The sequence below is a fragment of the Panthera uncia genome, chromosome A2 (genome assembly GCF_023721935.1).
Source record: "Panthera uncia isolate 11264 chromosome A2, Puncia_PCG_1.0, whole genome shotgun sequence".
In the NCBI taxonomy this organism is placed as follows: Eukaryota; Metazoa; Chordata; class Mammalia; order Carnivora; family Felidae; genus Panthera; species Panthera uncia.
In genome coordinates this window covers 133,953,182-133,977,617 of record NC_064816.1, presented here as the reverse complement: position 1 = coordinate 133,977,617, position 24,436 = coordinate 133,953,182, and the positions used below count along the sequence as shown (strand labels likewise).

General features: G+C 39.8%; 1 long non-coding RNA gene across 2 annotated transcripts in view; it reads left to right on the top strand.

Annotated features, from left to right (window-relative positions):
- Positions 1-24,436, top strand: part of LOC125930095 (uncharacterized) — a 263,475-nt gene that overhangs the window by 189,941 nt on the left and 49,098 nt on the right. For both annotated transcript variants that reach the window (XR_007460061.1, XR_007460060.1), the window contains one exon: positions 15,395-15,502. This is a non-coding gene — a long non-coding RNA (uncharacterized LOC125930095). The remainder of the gene's footprint in view (positions 1-15,394; positions 15,503-24,436) is intronic.

The following is a 24,436-nucleotide window of genomic DNA, read 5'->3' as shown; positions in this document are numbered from 1 at the left end:
AGCACAGAAAGTGAGGAGATTTTTTTCAATCAATCAAATGCATTTTTCTAATATTTAAAGATATTGTCATGTTGAAGCAATTTTTGTCTCACTTCCTGCGTTTAAATGCGAATGAATGGGCTAATGTGTAACTTGTATTCTATCTTTGCATAGTGGCTGCAGATATTTATAGCTAACCTTTTAAACAATAACACTGTTCCCAAACCTAACAATCCCATTCTGTTTTCCACAGCCTTTTTCATACCAGATGCATAGGACCTGAAAATAGAATTTCCTTAATTCTAGTCATTTCCCCATTTTCTCCATTTTCCATTTTGCCATTGAGTCTTTCTTTGCTCTTTTCTCCCACAAAGTAATTTTGCTCATATTCTTTCCCAGTAATTCCAAATAATTGAAGTATATCTTTTAAAAATAAATTTTATCTGCACAGATTGAAAATACAATTGTGTCAATGACAGTATTACTTTGGTTATTGCAGGAAAAGGAAGTAAACACCCTCTATATTCTTGGTCCAGTATACATCGAACTTATTTTTGTTTAATTCCATATTTTCATTTTATATCACAATAATAATAGATTCCTTTCAATGTGCATGTAACATATTTTTGTATTGAGGGTTCTGAGTATAATAATTTATGGTAATAAGCTTACCTGAAAACCAAGCTTATTGCTACCAAAAGGACATACATTTAAATAGTTGTGAGTGCAAAATAACCTGATTGTTTTTAACATAATAGACTCATATTTTTAAAATACAGATGACTAAACTAGAAAATAATATTAAAATAGATATTATCAAATTAACTGCTTTTGAAAACTTCATTTCCCTTATGTAAAATATAATTGTAAACTCACTTTGGTTAAAAACTTAAAGAAGTTTAAACAGGCACTGATACACCAACAAAATATTTCACCATTAAAGATCATCTGAGAATTTGAGGAAATTTCATCTTACTTGTAACTAGCAGTAGAACATAATTTCTTCACTAAAAACAAGTCAAGTTGTACAAATTCAGATGATTAAGTTTTAAAAGGATCCTCAGTATGGAAATAATTTGCTAATATTTTCTCAAACTTACTAGAATACTGTTCTACATTTATGCCCGATATTTAATATATTTAAACATAAGAACTTCCTGCTCACCACATCCTTTTGCTTGTAACAGCAATATGTGGGAAAAAAGTAAATTAATTATTATGAATCATTTCTCTTGAGTTTACTTCAGCCTATATGAATGTCTTTCACCTTCTTGTTTCATGTCCTATTTTCCATGTCACTTTCCAAATGAGAAATGTCAGCTCTGTTTTAGCTTTAACAATGTGTGGCTTTTAGATAGCACTTAGGGTTAATTGGAATTTTCTGTTTGGTTACATTCTGAAAATTAAAGAGTTTATCAATAAACCAATGCCATCATTTCCATTTCTGCTGTTCCTCAAATTCAGTCTGGGAGGTTGACTTTCATCTTTTATGAGAGTAACTGCCAAATATAAATTTCTTAACTATAGTGATTTTCTGGGCCATAATTTCCTTTTTTTAAATAAGAAAATATGGCATCTTTAAATGTTTCATATCATTTCATGGCACTTTAAAAAATAAATCGTATGTGACTATATAAATTAAATGGAACAATTTTCATAATTAAATAATTAAATGACCTAGAATATTATAAGTGTGTTGTTCATCTTTAGTTTAATGTGTATGTATGCGACTGAGGTAAAGAATCGACTAAGTTTAGTAGACTGGAATTTAACAGGAATGAAGGTCATATTTTCTGCTTATCTGTTTACGGTTATTTAACAAGAACCACACAGTACAACCTGTGAAAGAAAAGACATGGAAGTTGTATTAGACACTACGCTTAGTACAAGCCAACCACAGCATGGAAAAGTGAATATGTTATTTTGCTACATTAATAGAATTGTGTCTTAAATAATCCACTCTTTTTACTGATTAGGTCACACCTGCTGTATTGCTTAATCTAATTTTACAATTTATGGGGTTTTTTTAATTTTTTAAATTTTTGATTTTTTATTTTGAGAGAAAGAGAGAGAACATGAGCAGGGGAGGGGCAGAGAGAGAGAGAGAGAGAGGGAGGGAGAGAAAGAGAGAATATCTCAAGAAGGTTCCATGCCATCAGTGCAGAGCCTGATGCAGGGCTTGATCTCACAAATCATAATATCTTGACCTGAGTCAAGTTCAAGAGTTGGATACTTAACTGACTGAGCCACCCAGGAACCCAGCAATTTATGTTTTTAAAAGAAGATGCAGGCTGGGGTTCCTATGCAGTATTCCATAGAATATATATTATTAATAGCTATGGGGCCGGGGCGGGGGTGGTTAAGAGATTCTGTGGTCAACCAGTGGATTAGACAGATTTCTTTGCTGCAGGATTTTCCAGTGCTTTTAATATGCCAAGGACATTTTGCCTCTGTGTGGGGATAAAGTATGCATATTTGTTTAAAAATAAACAATAGAAATATTTTTTCCTCATGAAATGCCTGTTAACATCCAGGAAAATAACTTGAAGAATAACTGAGTTCTACAAAACACAGTGGTGAAAATGCTGATATAGCCAGTTAGAAAATGATTAAATGGGAATAACCAGGAAACCATTCCTCCACTCCTCGCCTGACCTCCTCATTGCACTGGTGCCTGTCTTCTGGCCTTTCTCTGTGCCCTAAATGCTGTCTTGGAGATTAGCTTATATTCAAATAAAAAGAAAGATATATTTATTGGCTTATAAAATATCGGAACTAGACACAAGGACGTATTTGCTTACTGTGAACTTCTAAGTTTTGATTAAAGGTCAAAACTTGGGTATCGGGATGTGTGCAAATTGTTGAAGGTGGCATACTTACATTGCAATGTTTCCCATTAATGTGGAAAATTTCTATTGGGATTATCACGTATTGTATTGAATATCCCATAGCTTCAGACCTCTATGAATGTAAATGTTTTGGTGACATTTTCTTTGGGAGTATGTAGCATAGCAGAATACCATCATTAGTAATGATGTTCAGCAGATGCCAGATAGCCTTTCAATTAGAAAAGTTCCTATACGAAATGCAAAAGATACGAAAGCAGATTCCAGGGCAGTAGAGCACCCCAAAAGCCAGCCAATCCAGTCATTCATCTGATGATTGAATTCCTTCTATCTGTTATACATGAGTTGGCAGCTGGGAAGATGACGATTGCCCTCATGGTGATTGTGACCAAGCAGAGGCTGTAAGGTCAAAGCAGAAGTGCGGTAAGATGCTGTGGAGGGCACTGAGTTAAGTGGCCCTCGCAGTCAGTCCCCTCTTTTCCAAAATGTTATAAACTCTAGAACGATTAGAATTAATCCAAAATATGAAGTAGATAGGAAATATGAAACTTTACATATTCCATTTAAATAACCTTAGAGACTGTGGAAGGCAATTACTGCCATCATTGCCTCCATTTTTTTTAAGTAACTGTTTATATGACGGTTGTTCCATTCACACTGTCCATATACACCGCAGAGGGGAAGTGCTTCAGGGAGGAAATGGGGAAGGGTTCATATTTGAGGAAGGCCCTAAAAATCAATAGGGGATATATTTCACTTTTTATTATTTCTTAGCGTCCGATCAGTATTCGGTCTGATCAGGGCATTTGTAACATCGAGGGATTCCTGCCTGAAGCTGATGCCGCCTGCAGCGTAGCCATTGTAGCCTATGTAGCTCCTTCCTTCCCAGCTTGCACTTCTCAGATACAGTTAACAACTCTCGAGTGCTCAGGACTTCCACTTCCACTGGAAAAGCGTGAACATAGAACTTCCAGAAAGTTTGAGGAATCTTGAGCAGAGAGGACGTGTGCCCTACGCAACAGGATATTAAAATGACTTCCGTGTCAATGGGTCCTTTCTTTCAAAGTGAAGTGCAAGGTTGTGATACAGGAATTGTAAAAGGGGAGTTCTGAAAGTCATATGTAACCCTCAACCCCTCACTCTTATCAAGGTTGTAGAGAAAACCAGAAGACTCTGGATCTTGAGAGAGGTGTTAGCGTGTTAGCAGAATCTTTTCCTGCTCCCCAAGTCAGGAAGGTGAGGGTGCTTTCCCTTCAAACACATTACACATCATTTCTTCCAGTTACAGGAGAGAAAACGGTTTTCCTGATGATTATCCACGTTCCCTTACATTTTCAGGCACTACCCTAGGTATCTTAGTTTGGATTCCCCCAGAAGCAGGCCCTGGAAATGAAGATTTAAGTGCATGTTAATTAATTTTGAGGTAACCCAGGAACATTGGAGGGGAGCGAGCGGTGAGACAGAGAAGGGAAGGAATCCAATAAAGGTGTGTTCTCCAGTGCCTTTTGCCATGTGGGCATCTGAGGCCCAGCCCCGCTGGGCAACTTTGAAGGAGAGTGTGACACCAGACCCAGAACTGCATCCTCCATTGGGGGAGGAGGCTGGAGTATTTAATCTCCAGTTCTCTTCATTATCACCCGAGGCCCACCCCCAGAGATAGTAACGTTTTGGCATTCGCACTGAGAGAAAGTGCTTGGGTAAAAGTTGCAGAGGTTTGCAGAAGGAACCCTTGGACATAAACTCTAAAAGTGAGTGCCAAGGTATATGTGTGGGACAGTGACAACATCTGCCAAAGTAGGTGAGCTGGAATATAAATAAAGTAGCATGTTCAGGGAGGTTCCGTAATTTAAAGATAGTCACACAGCAAGTAAGGAGCAGAGCCTCTGGCTACAAAATGTGTTCTCCAGTCGCTTTCCAGCTGTTCGAAATGACCAGAAGATAATTTTCACCTTGTGATTTGACTCTAGAACAACGTTTAAGTAAGGACGTTGAGTGCTGAAGAAAGGGCATTTAAGTAAAGGATCAAGAGGAAAAGGTCTATGCTGAAAAGATGACTTAGTAAAAAGGATGTCCTTGATGAAGGAGTTTAGAAAGTTCAGAATGAAGAAGTCAATGTAGAGCATCATCAAATTCATGAATGACTGCCACGTGTACAGACAGATCTCTTTGGGCTCAAAATATAGAACAAGGACCTAATGTGAACGAAACCAGAGTTTAGATACCTCAAGTTGGGGTGCACGGTGTCTCCCACCCACCCTTCCTACCCTCCATCGCCAGATGTATCCCATAATGTACTGAAATCCCTTAGTGCCCAGATTAGTGCTTTCCTCTTGGTTCTAAAGCTCATCAGAAACAAGTTCTGGAATAAATAGCTCCCAGACCCAGGGCGTCCATTCCCAGTCCTCACCTACCTAACCATATGCACAGGTTGGCTCTTTCCATTATGGTAACTTTTTTCAGGAGGATCATTACCATACTCTGCCCCTAGGTCTTGATCTGAGCCATTCGAATCCACATTTTAAAAATTTCCCTAATTTTAAACCTTAAGAAGAAGCTGTTGGATATTTTAGACCTTTTTCCTTTCAGAAAACCCTGAAGTTGACTCTGTCCCAAACTTTCCTCAGAACATTCATATCAAGGAAAAGAGGACTTTTTCCTAAATCATGGAGGGTGAAAAGGGGGTGGTGATGGATTTCCTGTTACCCTGTTTCTCCTGGAGCATTTATTTGAAGTGGTTGTTGCCATCATGATTACTTCCCTTTCCAAATATACCTCTAACAAAAAAAGAAGGACTGCTTGTGTTTCTGTCACCGGAGAGTTTCAAACTGAGACTAAATAACACTTGTCAGGAATGTTCTAGAAGTGATTTATATATCAGAGGAATTGAACCAAATGACCATTAATCTTCTCTTCCAATTTGGAGATCGTATCTTTCTATGAGAATTTTCCAGCTTAAGAATGTATTTTCTTCGGGGGAAATTGTCTCTGTGTTAAATTTTATAAGCGATATTTCCATTAGGCCAAAACAGTACTTTCTCATCACAACATTTTTGTAAAACTAAGATATCTGAGAGGAAGTGGTGCCTCATTATCTGAGCTCATTATCTTAGTACTGGCCTCCGCATTAGCCTCGGAAATACTTGTGTGATTTAGCTAGGGGTTGGCAGATGGACTAATAGACAAATGCCCAGCTGCTTGTCCCAATTCTGATAAAGGAAGCCTGGCCCACACATTCACACAGCCAACTCCTGACAGCAGGGACCACAGAGCAATGGACATGGCATCTGCCTTTTCTAAACGCCACGTATTGCAAACAAGAAAGTGGAATGGAATGTTACACAAAATATTAACCAAATGCCCAGGTGAAATATAGCAAATTCATTAAATTAGTTTTAATGCACATTCACTAAAATTAAAGAAAGAGAGATGGTGTGAGGAGGGGGATGAAGAGACAGAGACAGAGAGAGACCATGAGTCAGTTGTTTTGGAAACAGTGGGTCGTGGTGATTTTAATTAATGCAGTCCGTTTTGTTTTGAGTCTAAGTACTCATAAACTTAGCCTTCATGTTGCTAAAACCAAGCTTATTCCTGCATCTTATGAGATAAATCCATACCGTTCAGAGTTTAGTTAGGCAGGCTGTCCAGAGTTTGTTAGAAAAGCTATGCTGTGTGTCTAATTAATACCAAACACTTCTGATGCTAGCCTCTACTCACAGTCTCCCAAACACATGAAATTTAGTAATTGGTATAAATATGGCTTTGTCCAGAATTTTTAGTAACTGGTACAAATGTTGCCTTGTCTAGACTGATTTTAGCAGTCTACAATGATTTTTCCCTGATGTATATATATCTCATTTAAAATTACCCAGTACGCATTCCTCTTGCTACTAAAATAATTGAGTGTTACAGCGTTGAACATGGACTGCGTCTTCCATTTTACTAATTAACACATTAATTTAAAAGTTAGAAATATTTAACAAAACACTTGCATCAGTATTATTTAAAGCCTGATATTCCAAAAATTTGTGCCATAAATAAATAAATCTGCAGTTTACTTCTTCTGTGGTAAGGTGTTGCCTAACTTCAGGAACTCCTAACAAAACCATCTACATGTAAACACATGATTGAAGTTTGTTTTGAAACACTTTTTGAAAAGCATAAATTGAGTTCATGTACATTTAAATGAATTCCCAGGAAAATACAATTAAAGTAGTGGCTACCCAGCAAAATGACAAAATTAGGAAAGCAAAACCACGCAGAAAAATTTAACCCTTGAAGTTGTGTTGCTTAAAACAGGAGAGGAAAAGCCCTCTCCATAGAAGGAATGCCCGCATTGGAAACCCCCCTCTTCAGGGGCTTTGTCCTCTGTGCAGATTAATCTTTAATTTATGGACTCAGGTAGACTAAGTAACATTACCACTGAGTCAAAGTTAAGTTACCTTATACAGAGGTTTCTGAGCCCCCCCCCCCTCCTGCTGAGAGCACCCATTGTTTTACCCTCCACCCCTCCACCTTACTGTTTACCTGTATTTTTTCCAGGGTTACCACTGCCATTATATGATCTTGGTGCCCTAGCCATACAGGCACAAAACTCAAGCTTCCTTGAGGTTTTAAAAATTAGAAGTAGGATGGAGCACCTAGGTGGTTGAGTTGGTTAAGTGTCCAACTCTTGATATTGGCTCAGAACGTGATCTCACGGTTCATGGGTTTCAGCCCCCACATTGGGCTCTGCGCTGAAAGCAGGGAGCCTGTTTGGGATTCTCTCTCTGCCCCTCCTCTGTTCATGTGCATGTGCGTGTGCAAGCGTTCTCTCTCTCTCTGTCTCTCTCTCTATCAATAAGTGAATAAACATTAAAAAAAAAAACAGAACTAAGAAAAACAGATTTCTTTTCCTGTGGTGGGAAAGCTGGGATGCTGTGAGTTCTGAATCTATGGGCAGCCATGCCTTCATGTATAAAGAAGGCTGCTGAGGAAAACACAGCGAAAAGAGAGAGAGAGAAAGATAGGTAGTGCCTGTGATGTTCAGTCCTGGATTCCTATATTCTCAGAAGCCCTACCTTTAATTTGGCTGCCTGATAAACATTTCCACTTTTGAGTCAAGCTAGTTTAAGTTAGTTTGTCGTTATTTGGGATCAAAAAGTTCGGAGCAATATTCTTTGTGTGTGATGATGACTGATTGGAGCATGCCACAGTTTGGTCAGAAAAAATAGATACAAACCCCAAACATGTGCTATACTCACCTTTCGGATACCTTATCATCTGGGAGCCACACAGTTGCTCCATCCGCCGTGGCAGCAGTCACCTGTGTATCCCAGTTACCATCTTTCCATCTATATCCACATTTAGTTCAAAGAAAAACTCAAATCAAACTCACACAATGATTTCCCTGTCCCGGCTTCTGTACATGGTATACAACAATAGAAAGTACAGAACTACCCCCTCCCCTCCCCACACAAAAACCATTTACCTCTGTTGTGCAATCTTTTGTAAGTCTGACCATTCTGTTAATCACCTCTTAAGCGTAGTTAAAATAGCGTGATCACTAATGTTCCCAAACAGGCGGTCTGATGCAACACTCCAGATTGTGTGACAATCACTGAGACACTCTTGGGTTCCCTGGACAATGAACTTTCCAAGGCTTTGGGCAGTCGGTGCGAAGAATGAAACCAAACTCCACTTTCTATGTGATTGGTAGGGCTTCCTCCGCCCGCACCAGGAACTACACCTTGGAAGCCTCGAGCTCTTTGAGCCCCAGGCAGCTGGCTCTCCCAGAGAGCACTTATGAACAACCAGCACCAAACCTCTGCTTGCCTACCACCCAAGCAGACTCCAGATCCTCACAATGGTGAGACTGCTCTCATAGTCACCCTTTCGGGAGAGCAAGTACAGAGGGGCAATGTTTCTTTTCTGCAACATATACTCGTGGGGGGTCCTGCAGAGCTTTGACCTCACCAGGCTCTCTCAGAGATAATAAAAGACAGACTGCCATGTGGCCTTTCTTTCTGATGAGCATGCTTCGTAAGTTTTGAAAATCTGTTCCTTCACAGTGTGCGACCTTGTGGAATTCACCTCAAGCCTTGTTGCGATACAAGCAGGAACCAGGAGAAGACCCACCTTGCTCTCCGTTTCATAGAGTGAGGTGGCATACCCTTGACAGACATCAGTAGTGCTTCTTCTTAACCACTCATTCTCTCTGAATTGCATGCAGAGAATGAACATTGGCTGAGCTGATTTTTATGCCCAAACTAGAGCAGAGAAAGCTCAAGGACTATGTCATAGCTAAACTGTGAAAATATGGTTTGAACTAAAGAGAAATGCTCACATCTGCCATCTCTTGGCAATACTGAGCATCAGCTCTGATGAATTCAATTCAGCAACTATACATCCCTGCTTTGCCATGCGGTCCCACGCACTTCACAGGATTAGAAAATGAGTCACATTCTCTAGCTGTAAACAGACCTCTGTGTGATCACAGATATTACATTCTTGCAGCAGCTGGCTTGTTTTATGGCTTGAACTTTTTTCACATCAGAAAGACTACTGCCTGGCCTTTGGCAGATGAACAGCTCTGTATGTGGGGTAAAAATACAAACCTACCAGTTCAGTAGTTACCTAACACTCCTCAGAGAGGAACCAAATGGGCGCTGGTTGGACACAATGGAAAGTCTGGATCTTGGGAGCTGAACCAACCAGGAGCACTGTATTGTGTTCAGAGTACTAAACTTAGGAGAAACCTGACATTGAATATGAGCCAAGTCTACACAGAGGATACCCAAAGTCCAGATTCCTTTAAGTCACTCAATCTTCAAAGCCAAAGGTGAGCCTGAAACCAGAAAAAGCTTTGCTTTTTAACAAAGCAAAAGGGGTCAGCAGAACTCATGCTCAGTGGGGACGGTAGGTGGGAGTTAGGGCATAGGGGGTGGGGGGAGCAGAGAGATGAGGTCCAAGGCATACACTGCAAATAGAATGGCTTTTATTTCCCAGGGGACTTAGGGATACGTGAGTCAGACCAGTTTAAAAGTTCAGGGCAAGGGCAGACAGCAGTATATGAAAACAATTATCATTCATGGATTTATAGTGTACCTGAATTATTAAATTTTCTTGAGGCTAATTCCAATACTGTTGAAAACACAAAGAGGTGCTTTCTGGTTGGTTTCATCACCTTGAAGAGTACGGAAGCTACAGTACAAAGCATTTCAAAAAAGTCTTTCTGGCAACATAAATGAAAGCTATAAAGCAAATACCTTTGCTGAATGGCAAGATGAGAGAGTTATTTCTGAATTGGAACCTAGAAGCTAAAGGGGAACACTTCAAACTTTGAAATGATAAAGCAATTTTCTGATAAAAGTTTTTACAAAGCATTTTCCAGTAAAGTGACCTTCCGTGTCTCTGGTCAAAGCCCAATTACTCATTTTCTTGCTCTTGCTGTGAAATGTTTTGAACTGATGTCAGCTTATGAGCTCCCACTTGGGGCAAAAATTTTCAACTTCTGTTTTTAAAATATGTCTCACATATTTTATCCGACATTTATTCTTCCTCCTGGTGTCCATCATCTAATCTTCTATTAACATTAAAAGTAAAGTTAGTAAGTTAAAAAAAAATCTGCAGTAGCTAAAATTAATACAAATCATGGCTAAAGAAAAAATATCCAATTATGAAAGAAAATAGAACTGCAGCGACACTCATTTGAACAAATTGCTATTTGCAGTTGTATCCAACAAATATGTATTGGCACTCACACTGTTCCAGGCACTGGTCAAAGCCCAGGAGATCAGCAGCAGACAAAATATGGAGACAGACAGAGTAGAAGAGGTAGGAATTAACAATACATATACAATAACAGTAAACAGTACATAATAATATATGTAATCACGTAAAGTATCTGGTATCACATTAGCACATAGTAGTGGTAAATGGAGTGAAAGGAAAAATAAAGAAAGCTAAGGACGATGGCAAGTGATGGAAATGTCATTTTAGGTACAGGTTCTCTGGAAAGCAAACCTAGAACCAGTATCCTATAAATGTTAAGGTCTAGAGATCTAAAGGCAAACAGACTTGGATTTTGAATTGCAACTTGACAGTTCATTAGCATTGTGTTCCCAGGCAGGTGGGTTGTCTTCCTAAATTTCAGTGCCCTAATCTGTGAAGTGGGGATAAGGGAACCTTCTTCAAAGAACTGGTCTGAGTGCTTAGCCCAATACTTGGCATGCAGCAGTGCTCCATAAATGTTCATTCTTACTGTCTGACGTGTGTGCGTGTGTGTGCGCATGTGTGTAAAGCATTCATGCTCTATGTATCTGTGCTAATTTAAGGAAGCTTCTTCAGCTATCATGGCACCATGGTTACATCTGTGGCTTTAACAGATTAGAAGCACAGTGCCTGGATCTCTCTTATATCCCTGTGCATTTCTCCAGTTGTCAGTAGACCCACACTGTTTCTGATTAACTTATTTTCCTTGGGGTGCTCCGAAGTCATTTTTACTGTCTGTCTCTACTTTAACAAAAGGAAATGTATAATTGTTGAACTGCCAGAGGGTATAGTTACTGTTGTATTTTCCTATATCATTTCCAAAAGGTGAACATTTCCTACCAGCTTTTGAATCTGTCTTCCAACTGGGTAATGCTATATCCATCTTACGCCCAGTGGAGGTGATTATGATAAGGTATGAAAAGAAACAAACTGGCTTACATATAAAAAGACAGCTCCATACTTCCAGACTGGATTCTTAGCAACATTGCCACAGATAATAGATGTGACCTTTCTAAACTGAGGAAGGTTTTTTCTTTTTTTCTGCTTTCATAGACAAGAACGTCTGATGATGATGGCAGATTATGGCCTGTACTCTGACTGATTTCCCTAGCACCTCAGCACATCACCCAGAAATTTTTTTTATTTTTATTTCCTTATTACTCAGCTTGACTGCATACTCCTCAAATCCCTTCCCACACAACCTGGTTATTCAGGTTACTTGGGGGATCAGCCAGAAAACTACTTTACCAGAGGAGTTTATGAGACAGACAGGTGACTGGGAACAAATTGTAACTGGTGGCAGATCCAGAGCTAAATACCAAGGCCTCTGACTCCTGGACCCCTGTGTCCATTCACTTACCCTCAGCTTCCCTGCCCTGAGTGAATATGGCAAGATTCCCGCAAGATTAACAAGCAGGAATATATTAACAGAGAAGGAGTTGATTTTTTGCCCTGAGTATGAATTTTTCTACAAACCAGCCACAAATGCCATCAACACGGGCCATGTATAACCATAATATTATTTAAATTTATTCTACTTTCATAAAAATGTGTAGTAATACAAAACACTAGTCTTAATGTTTTGATCAATTTAACAGATAATGAGATTATGTGTCCTGAATACTAGCACCAAAGACTACAACACATCCTATGAAAACCGGAGCTCTAGCAAAGAAATTGGAATGTGTCACTACATTTTAGGTAGTTGTATCGTTCCAAAATCAGTCATGTACGGGATGAGGTTTCATATAGAATCCATCTGGTGCTTGAATTCACAATGGCTTTTTCTTTTATGTTAACTCACATGTGTGCATAAGTTGTTATATATCTGTTTCTATCAAGAGAACCCTTTATGAATTCCTGGTAATCATTTCAAAAGGGTAAACATATACAGGAGGCATCAGTCATCACAAATAAAAGCAAACAAAGAATTTAAACTCCTTGTGCCTCCACACACATACAGTTATTGACAAAATTCTTTAAGTTAAATATTGCTTGAAAACTGTAAGTTAAAATTGTCATTTTTCTTTATTTGGAAACAAGGAGTGGCCTTTATGCAACAGCATACTTAACTAAGCATTTCCCTGGGCCCTGTACTTCAGGTGACCCCACATCACACAAACACAAACAAACACTAAATGTATTAAAGAGCACCTGGGTGCCACTGTCCCTGGGAACTGTTCAGTGCTGCTACAGCACAACCGGGGGCTCTAAACACCTGTTCTAATGATTGACACCATCCAGGCCTCTGAGACACAATTATCTATGTCTCTTGCCCTGTGTCCTGGCTGCTGTCATGAGGACCGTGCAGGTTTACGGGCTGTGCCACTGCAGATGCTGGCGATGAACGTGACTTCAGAGAGGAGAGTATGAGCAAGGCATGTTTAAGCAGGAGAAGAGACAAATCAGTCTACTACTCAGATTCTTCCTCTCGAACAGCATGAACGCAATAGGGTCTTACATTACGAAGAACAGAGCATCCCCTTCTAGGAATATATCGTAAAGCAAAAATTTAGTCTTATTTAAAAAAAATAGTTGCAAGGATGTTTTTTAAATCAGAATATTTATTATAAAAAGATTATTATTTTCTTCAAAAAAATGTCCCTAAACATTGTAAAGCTCCTAAAGAATTCCTTCAGCTTGATGACAAATGTAATGAATTAGCTGGTCTGAGAACCCTCAGTGGTCACAAAACATAATGCAGTACATTTGCAAAAACTTATTATGACTGCGTTGCCTTTTATGACCTCAAATCAAATTGACCTGCTCGATATGATTTAGGGTATAGCTAGGGGAAATGTTTGTCTTGCTAAGTTTAAGGAACAATAAAAAGGATGGGATAAATCTGAATCCAAGCCTGGTCAGGCAAGACCACTATTTACACAACAGAGGCCCCAGTTCATGTACATTACTTCTCACTCAGATGCTCATTTCCTCTTTCTTTGGGGGCTGATATCTCTGGGTTCCAGATTTCCAAGGCAATGTAGCCAATTTTAAAGTCCAATAAATATTTTAAAATACAGCCTTAAGGAAAAATGGAAAGAGAAAATCCCAGGACAGAATTTCAGGCAGTTTTAAAGCAGGACTCCAACTCTAGTTCCACGATCTTTGCTGCCTTTGGAATAATGGATTTGTCATTACCGAGAGCAAGGGGAAGCTACAAAGGCAATTAAGATCTCATTTTGAAAAGATCCACTTAGGCTTCTCATTACATTGTTAAATAAAATTAGAGATATGATAGTATTCCTATTTTTAAATTTAGATACCACAGCATACAAAATTAGAAGTTAGTATACAGTTTCTGCCAGGGTTAATATTTACTCCTTAAATTCATCTGCCTATTGCTGTGGAATGTGAATTTTAGGTCATAAATGTGGATTGAAAACCAAAGTGAGGTAAAGCAGTTTAGACTTTAGAAGGACCCTGTATTACAGTACACTGTTCTTTCAGAAAGACTAAGAAAAAAAAAAAGCTTTGTATTAGTCAGTAGTGTTCAGTGTGCTATTTATAAGGGGAAGTCAATTATGTATACATATATAATTAATTAAAAAACATCTGAAGTGGGACGCCTGGCTGGCTCAGTCGGTTGAGTGCCCAACTCTTGATTTTGGCTTAGGTCATGATCTCATCATTCATGGGTTTGAGCACTGCATCCTGCTTGGGATTCTCTCTCTCTCTCTCTCTCTCTCTCTCTCTCTCAGTCTCTCTCTCTCTCTCTCTCTCTCTCCGTCTGCCACTCCCCTCCTGTGTTCTCTCTCTCTCTCCCTTTCTCTCTCTCTCAAAATAAATAAACATTAAAAATTTTTTTAATCTGAAGTAATGCTAAATTGTTTACAGTGGTTATCTCTGGTAAGGGAATGGGGTAAAAAGCAGCTAACTTGAGTTTTTGCAAGAAGTATATGTTCACGTATTAAGTATGTGACTTGAAAGTGAGAAACACTTGTAAGAGAGCGGGTGTTGCATATTGTTTGCTCTCGTTTCCTACACTTACATAGCATGTATCTCGTGCCTGGCTTTTCAAATTGTGGTGGATAGCAGAGTTCCAGAGAGCTCTCTAAGACACAGAAGAAACATGGTGGATTTTCTCCATGGTCAGTTATTTAAAGCCTTATTTTCTTTTATGTTAAAGCAAAACTTAAAACGTAAAGTAAATAGGATACAAAATTTGCTCAAATTATTCCTGTAAAACACAAAGCCTCAGTCGATGTCGTACTTGCCATGCACCACTCAGGGGCTCCGATTTGTGGGGAAATGAGAGGTGCAAAGTGAAGCTTGGAGAGGTTTAACGACTTGCCCAAGTCATAAGCTACTCATATCCATTTGTTTAAATATACAAATAAACTTTTTTACCAAGGCATGAGTGACATACAACATTAGTTTCAGGTGTACAACAGAATGATTCAAAGCTCTTATATATTGCAAAATGATCACCACAATAAGTCTAGTTAACAAAAAAAAGTTTTTTTAAGAGAGAGAGAATGCAAATGGGGAGAGAGGGGCAGAGGAGGGGCAGAGAGAGAGAGAGAGAGAGAGAGAGAGAGAGAGAGAATCCCTAGCAGGCTCTACACTCAGCACAAAGCTGACACAGGGCTCAATCCCACAACCATGAGATTATGACCTGAGCTGAAATCAAGAGTCAGATGCTCAACTGACTGAGGCACCCAGGTGCCCCAACAAAAGAAACTTTTTAAAGAAAAAATGACTTTATTTGTTCATCCTTACTTAACTGCTTTTTTTCTTTCTTCTTTTCTTTATTGTAATCATGCACACATATTTTTGCATACATGTAACTGAATGTAATTTTTTTGTTATGTTTTTAGACAAGAGGTGAAAATGGTTAATTGCAAAAAGTGTACGAGAGTTATACCAGCAAGTGTTGTCATACTCGGGATGGCAGTGGAATGTGCAGAAATACGAAGACATCGTAGGTAAGTGATTTTTTTTAAATACTAAATATTAGAAAACATTAATTTTAAGGTTCAAATAACCTTCAAAGGTTGTTTAGGGAATGTTTATTTGGATGAGCATTTGTAGTTTTGGGACCTTTAAATTCCTGATGTTTTTTCCAGTCTTAATTCCTACTCATATCTCTTGTTAAAGAAAAATCATTCTGACACTTGTTAAAAATGGCAAGGAAGGCTTTGTGCAAGACTATTACAATAGGGAGAGAAGTCGAGTTGAACTCTGAATATAGCAAAGGCAGACAGCAATAGAAAATTACTCAGAAATCAAGGGTGGGGAATTCTTGTTAAAGCAGGCTTACCAGGATTCCTGCTAAAGGGAGGCCAAATATTTAATGCCAAGGACAAGGGATGAGGAGTTTGATCAAATATCAAGGGGAGGGATTCTCACTAAACTGATTTAGTAGGATGCTTGCTAAAGGCAGGCCAAGGAGGAAGCCTCGTCATGAAGCAGGCTCAGAGGAATCCGACCACAGTTTGGTCAAGGAGGGGTCTTTGTCACTTTGGGTTCTGTTTTCTATTTTGTTTTACTCTGTTCTTCCAACCAATAGCATCTGCCCCCACGAATTTGTTCTGGCTAAATGCCAAAACCAGTCTTCGGTGGTGAGAGTGAAAACGGTAAGATATGACCAATTTTAAAATAGTTTTGTGGATTTTGGAAGCTCTTCGACAGTTAAAACACACAAAAATCGTTCTCTGACTTCTAAAGTATTTGTAGGAAAACAAAAAGCACACTTCTCATCAAGTGGTTAAACAGGCTTTTTTGAAATGATTGTCCTTACACATTTGTCAGGAAATTATACAAGTTTTGGCCTTACCCCAGCCACTTCCTCCCTAAACAGAAGGCATGAAATAAATGATGCTTCTGCTAAAGATGCATCCCTCCTCTCCCAATTTTAAAAACAAATTCCCAGGGGCCAAAGAAAACATTTTATTTTGAAAGTGTACTTCATTTTTCAAAGTTGTTGTTATTTCCTGCATCACACAGTATGAGGTTTCATGTGGTAGCTCATGTAGCCTTTACAGCTAAACATAAGGTCCACGAACAAAACAATCATGGCCCGTAGAAAGCCTGGAGGCTTAACATCATGGCGTATACTGCTTCACTTAGATGGGCTGATACTGATTTTCTTATGTATCAGGGGACGTCTACATAAGAGCCTCCATGATTTAGATATCTTGGGGAGCTGTTCTTCATAGGAACCAAGTGAAAAAGAGTAAATTCATGTGAAGTTTATCTTTAAAAAGATTTAGTGTTAAAACTCTGATTGCCAATTTGCACCATATTTATGTTTAGTTTTTGAAGGGTTCAGTTCTCTCTTTATGCACCTTGGCTTCTGGCCGTAAGGCAGATACCCGTTTTTTTTTCCCTTGGAAGAGAGGTTGGGATTTGAGGCTGGGCCAAGAAAAGCCAAAGAGGCTAGGAAGCACTTACAGATGGAGATAATTAGCATATTAAAAATAGGCCAGCCAAATTTTGTGTGTGTGTGTGTGTGTGTGTGTGTGTGTGTGTGTTTTAATCAGGAAGTGGAGGGGTAAATGCTCTCTCTGGCAAGACTATAGAAGCTGTGTGGACGGAGGAAATGTGATTCACACTCTGGTATGAGAATGGTATTTTACTTGAACCAGGTTTCAAAAGACTGGAGCAGGAGGTCCTTTTACTGGAAACCATGGAGTTGGCGGGCTTTGTAGGGGCCTCCCTTGAAATTCTGCTCCAAGGCCACTGTTTTGAATTTTGTTTGAAAGTCTTAGAATGGGAGACGCTTGGTTTCGGAAGACACAGGACAAACATCATGAGCTCTGTTGCTTTCTAATGTGGTAGCGGAAATGGTATTTCTGATACCACCTCCCATTGAAAGGGGATTAGAGAAGAAGGCAGTAGGTGGGAACCATGGCCCGAGAACAAAACTGTTTGGGCTTCCAGGGGCCGTTTTGCCAATCCTAAAGCAAAGGGCCGAGGCTGATCTGGATTCAGGCTCTATCAATGGGGTATGCTTAATTGCCAGATAATTCACTGTGGTTTCCTGAAGTTCTGATTCACAGAGTCAGCCCTTCAAATCATATGTTCCACCCATTCTCTGAAGTCTACTGTTATTCAAAACAGACTTAAGGGGTGTCTGTCCTGGAACAGGGCTTCTCAGTGGGTGCTATGGGCACCGAGGACTGAATACAGAACTATCCATTTGCGCCGAGAGACTTGTAACAATGACACAGAATTAACAGTCCCTCGATTCTCATGGCCACCTCAAAGCGTAGTTAGCCATCTCCTACCGACTCTACTTACCACGGATTTTACAAACAGGGCATGTTCACAATCACTATTTTCTAAAGCTTCTTTTTTCTTCTTCAGGTAATAGAATACTGCAAAAACATGTAGAACGAGATTATGGAATTTCCGTAAAAAAACTAAAAAAATAGAAGGGAATATTTTCAGTCTGAGTAATTTCATTGATGACCTACTTAGAGGAAAGAGACCAGAGCGGCCTCTTGTCCACTTCAACGCCCCTGGCTCTGTAGTTGCATAAGTAGCTGGTCCTCCCATTGTCAAGATTCGGTCTTGGGTTTGCTTCATTGGTGAACAAAAGCAGAATAGGGAAAAGGGCCAGCAAGGCACTGCTTATTTTTAATATGCCTCATTTGACTTTACAAATGATGTACGTGTTTCTAAATTTTCATAAAATTGAAAACTTTAATTTAAAAATAGGAAATAACAACAAGCCAAAATTGTGGATACATATTGTCCTGCGTGAAGAGCTCTGGCCATTTAAGGAAGATACATTCTTTTTTTTTTTTCTTTAAATTGAGAGAGAAAGAGCAAGTGCATGCAGGGGACGGGCAGAGGAGAGAGGCAAAGAGAATCTTAAGCAGGCTCCACACTCACGGATCCTGATGCAGGGCTTGATCTCACAACTCTGGGATTGTGAACTGAGCTTAAATCAAGAGTCAGATGCTCAACCGACTGAGTCAGCCAGCCGCCTGGGGAATATACATTCTTACTTCATTAGGTGATCCTATGGCAAAAGGATAGAAGCAGTGTCTTCAAATGTAAACTAGTCTGCCTGCTACTTGTCTTATAGTCTCAGGGTTTGGAAGAAGCAATTTACAAAGGAAAGAAAGACTGGCTGGTTCTATAAACTATTGAAAAGGTGTGAAATGTGGAACTTGGTTTTGCTTGCATCTGAAGTGCATTTAATTTTTCGTTTTTCATTTGAATATTGACCTGGTATAGTGTGTGTAGAAATACATGTTATACACTTAAAATTACTTCAACTTGACCTTGGTTAAATTTTTTTTTAAAAACATAGATCTTAAAATCCCAATGATAGTTAATGAGAAAGCTTGAATGGGAAATGGGAGAATTCCAAGTATCGAGCTGGTCACGACACTGGAGTCAGGATGGAGGAATGGATAATATTTTATTACCAGTTACCATAGTTATAAGCAACATAAAAAGCACTAGTAGGAGGGCCTAAGACCCAGTTTCATTAAAATTCATTTAGCCCATGTATCCTGTCATCCTGCAACAAGTTTCTAACTAGCTTGTTTTACTAAGAAGAATGCAGGGAAAGACTCCATGACGACACCCTGGTGACTTCGGGGTGTCTTTTTAGGGGAAGGCTGAACCTCAGCTTATCTGAGTGTAGATGGAGCACCTTGTGACCCTCCTGTGACAGGAGAGGGTGGGGGTCTGTGGGGAGTTGCTGTGAGGCCACCTCCTGCTCACCCCCTCTTGGCTCCCCTGGGAGACTCTCATGGCATAGGGAAATTTTCTCTAGACTCCCCTCTCTGAGGCCTGAACAAATAAAATAAAATGATTTTGCCACAAATCAGCTTTTGAAAACACCATAGAAATTATCTTTCTTCCTCATGTCTGCTTGACTAAACAGATTTTGAATTGAATATATTTTGGACAGTGGGAGGAAGCAGTCGAAGGGATAGAAACATTGCATATTGATGAGTTTTCTTGCTGCGAAGTGTGGCAGATGAGAAAGAGTAACAAAAACTGCAAGTCAGTTAACCCAAAACTATTTGAATAAAATATTAAGTATGGGAACTTTTTAAACTTTTATCATCATTAATCTATATTTGTTAAATTTATTATTTTTTTCCCTCCGAAGTAGAACTTAAACCATGGGCTAAGAAACACACAGTGCCCTGGCTTAATGCAGGAAAACATTGTAAAGATTTCTCCAACTGCCTACAATTTCCCTGACAGCTGCTCATCAAAGCGATAAAATATTTGTATCCATTCATCAAGCAGGCAACTTAACCACCCTGCTTTGAAATATGTATAACTCATTTAAAAAGTAAGGTTATTACTGGGTGGCTCAGTCAGTTAAGCATCGAACTTTGGCTCAAGTCATGATGTCACGGCTCGAGAGTTATTTTTTTTTTTAATGGTTATTTATTTTTGAAGGAGAAAGACAGCAAGCAGAGGAGGGGCAGAGAGAGAGGGAGACAGAGAATCCGAAGCAGGCTCCAGGCTCTGAGCTGTCAGCACAGAGCCTGATGTGGGGCTCAAACCCACAGACTACGAGGTCATGACCTGAGCTGAAGTGGGATGGTTAACTGACTGAGCCACTCGCACGCCCCACAGCTAGAGAGTTTGAGCCCCTTGTTGGGCTCTGTGCTGCCAGCACGGAGCCTGCGTTGGATTATCTGTCTCCCTCTCTCTCTGCCACCCCCCACTCATCCTCTCTCTCTCTCTCTCTCCTCTCTCTCTCTCTCTCTCTCTCTCTCTCTCTCTATCAAAAATAAATAAATAATTTAAAAACATTTTTTAAAAGTAAAATTAATACTATTTCAAAGGGTTTCCAAACCGTAATAGATCTTATTTTGCTTTATAAGAAATTCTGCTTTAACCCCGCGAAATAAAGCATAACTGACATGATGACAGAACCAGGTAGCATTCAGAAAGGTTGATGAGCTGTGTACTTGCCTTCACCTCTGGGAGGGGCTCTGTTCTTGAATCCTCTTGAGGTACGTGGTGTATCTTGTTCTTTCCATCCATCTATCCATCCATCCATCAAGCCCACCATGAAGGTCCTCAGGGATCAAATCTTCTTCCAAATGCTGTTTTTTCTTTCTCCACCAGTTACTAGGGAGCAAAAATATCAATAGTATGCAAATTGAGATCCTGATTCTACCTGGAATGAAGAGATGTGTAGTCTTCCCATGAGGCAAAAAAAATTCTAGTGCTATATGGCTATGAGAAGGGAATATACTGAGGATTCCAACGTCAATGGAGACTTAGAAATGACAGTCCAGAGCAGCTGTCATGTCAAGAAGTATTTTTTAAACCTCTCCATGTGCTCAGCAGTGAACCAATAAGAAAGGAAGACAAAATGGGAAACATCAACCAAGAGAAGCAGAAGTTTTAAGAAATCCTATTGAACTAATATTTTATAATTTAACCACACCCTTTCCCATCTTACAGCTTTAGTCTTAAGGTAGGTTGGAAGGGGAAATCAATTCTGTGTGCAACAAGGACACAGTTTTCTGGATTACTATTTGCAAGTCATTTAAACTTCCTGTACATACAGATCATTAAGAAGTCCCTGGCCTTGAAGGAAAAACCTATTTAAATGAAAGTGCCATTGACCAAAAAGGAAAGAAAGAAAGAAAGAAAGAAAGAAAGAAAGAAAGAAGAGAAGAAGGAAGAAAGGAAAGAAGGAAGGAAGGAGGAAGAAAGGAAGGAAGGAGGGAAGGAAGGAAGGAAGGAAGGAAAAAGAAAAGAAAGAAAGAGAAGAAGAGGAAGAAATAACTAAGAGCCTGGGAATACAGGAGTTGGATAAATCTGGGATTAATAAGATGAGTCAGGATTATAAATATAAGAGTTAATACCTAACCTGGGGCGCCTGGGTGGCTCAGTCGGTTAAGTGTCTGACTTCAGCTCAGGTCATGATCTCACTGTGTGTGGGTTTGAGCCCTGCGTCGGGCTCTGTGCTGACAGCTCACGGCCTGGAGCCTGCTTCGGATTCTGTTTCTCCCTTTCTCTGCCCTCCCCCACTCATGCTCTGTCTCTCTCTCTCTCTCTCTCTCTCTCTCTCTCAAAAATAAATAAATATTTAAAAAACATTTTTAAATACCTAGCAAATGCTTCCTTATCACTAGCATTTTGGCACTAAACATGCCATGCTTATTATCTCATTTAATGGACGGTGGTATCGCTATCCTCTTTATTCAGAGAAGTAATCATCTCAGGCCTGCACAAATATATATTGCAGTGGATATAGAAGTTGAAGCTCATTTCCCTGCCTCCAGAGCCAGTAGTCTGGTGTTCATACCTCTGCAGGTGTTTATAAGCTAGAGCCTTAAGTCTGCCAAAATGATGGCCTGATTTAAATTGTTGCAAGGATCCACAGTGATTGCTGTTAGACACAGCTAACTACGGGTATTTCACTTTCAACAAGTAGCCAGATACCTCGAGTGAATTGTGAGTTGTTGACCTGTCTCTGGCAGTCATTGTGCCACTACCCTAGCTCTTGAGTGCTCACAGGCGCTAAAGGGCAATATCCTTGGGATGTTCCCTCTAAAGGGAGAGAATGAAAATGCCAGTGTTGTCACTGTGGGGAGTGAACATATCATCCTGAGAAGAGAGCTAATAGCTCTCAGGGCAGTGCCGGAGACAATGAAAGAAAGCCTGAGAGAATAAAAGGAGGAAAGAAATGATACAAAAGCCATGACAGGAAGTGTTAGTGCCCTCGCAAAAAAGAAATTCATGCAAAGGAAGTAAAACTTGAAGAACCTCCGGAAGATAGGAAGAGAAAATGCAGAAGTCAAGAATGTCTTCTACGTTCTGCCCCACTTCTGCAGGTGAGTATTATCAGCCATAAACACACCGCGTGTGGAGTGAGATCGTGCAGCACTGCATCCTTGTATATCTAGTAGAGCAGTTTATCCTCTGCCCTTGAATGAAATGGAAATATGTGGTCACTACAGTTACTGTTAGTTACTAAACAGTCTCGCTTCAGTTAACATGTTCCGTCATGCGTCATGCGGTAATCAAGATTCAGAACAGGATTAAAAGCGGAAGCCTCCCTCCACCCCTGGAGTATGGTCAGTCAGCTTCTCCTCTCATCCAGTTCTATTCTTCCTCCCCACTTGCTTGTCCAAGCATGGAGTGGATGTTGCTGGAGAGCAGGGGAGAGTCAAGGGGAACAAGAGTCCTCTGACCAGGCATGTGGTAGCAGCACCATCTGGACTCGGTTGCTGCTTAAAGCTGATTCTGTTGAGGAACACATTTATGGGTTATTTTGAAAACCCACTCATTTGCTAGGAATCAGCCACCTGAAGTTCTCTGGATCTGGGTCTTTCCGTGCTGACTGGCTTCTTATGCTTTCCTTAGCCCCTAGCAATCCGGCAATACCCACCTCTAATTTCTCTCTGCAGCCCTTCTGGAAAGAACCTAGGATGCCTCCAGGGTCAAACTTTCTCACCAATGGCCCACAGCACACCCACAAGAAGTACACACCTGTTGTTAGCCCCAGTGAACTCCAGGAGGCTGATGGCTCCTACTACACCACTTCTTCCGCTTGTCTGTTGCAGCCAATCTCACCCAGGAGACTTCTCTGGACAGTTATATGCCCACTATGTCTTTCAACCGTGGGGAACATCTGTCAGATTCTCATGCTGGTCTGATTAAAGACGTGGCGTAAGGTGAGGGGCAGGCATCCCTCAGAACCTGCCCTTGTAGAGGACACAGACTCTCAGTAATGCTCTCCTAAGATACCCTCCTAACAAGTTATATGTCAGCGGCCAACAGACACATGAAAAGATGCTCAACATCATTCATCATCAGGGAAAAACAAATCAAAACTACAATGAGATATCACCTCACACCTGTCAGAATGGCTAAAGTCAAAAACACAAGAAAGAAAAAGTGTTGGCAAGGGTGTGGAGAAAAAGGAATCTTTATGGTCCATGGGTGGGAATGCAAACTGGTATAGCCACTGTCAAAAACTGGCTCAGAAAGTTAAAAATGGAACTACCCTGTGATCTAATAATCATGCAACTGGGTGTCTATCCAAAACATTCAAAAACACTGATTCAAAGGGATAAATGTTTACTTCTATGTTTATAAGAGCATTATTTACAATAGCCAAGATATGGAAGTAGCCCAAGTGTCCATTGATAGAGGAATAGATAAAGAAGATGTGGCACACACACACACACACACACACACACACAATGGAATATTACTCAGACATAAAAAAAAAAATGAAATCTGGCTATTTGCAACAACCTGGATAGAGCCAGAGAGTATAATGCTAAGTGAAATAAGTCAGTCAGAGAAAGACAAATACCAAATGATTTCACTCGTGTGAAATTTAAGAAACAAAACAAATGAGCAAAGGGAATAAAGAGAGAGAGAGAGGCAAACCAAGAAATAGATTCTTACCCATAGAGAACAAACTGATGGTTACCAAAGGGGAGGTGGGTTGGGCGGACAGGTAAAATAGGTGGTGGGGATTAAGGAGTGCACTTGTCATGATGAGCACAGGGTGATGTGTGGAAGTGTCGAATCACTGTATTGTCTACTGGAAACTAATATAACACTGTATGTTAACTCGGCTGGAATTAAAAAAAAAACTTAATAAAAAAGAAGTTATATTTCAAACTCTTCTCTACATTTCCACATTCCTGATAAGAGTGAGGAGTATAAAAATTATCTACTAGTTCTCAATCTCTTACTTTTCAATCCTGGCTCAGCACTTCAACTTGGAATAGGTAACTGTTGTTTTGAAATCAAAATTTCTATCCCACCATTCTGTTACAAGGTATTGCATATGTTGTATATTTAGTATTTTCATGTTTTACATATAATCCAAGCCTCCTGAGCCTCACCAGATTGGGAGTATAAAATAAAGTTGCAGTCTATTTTTATGCGCAAAATATGAT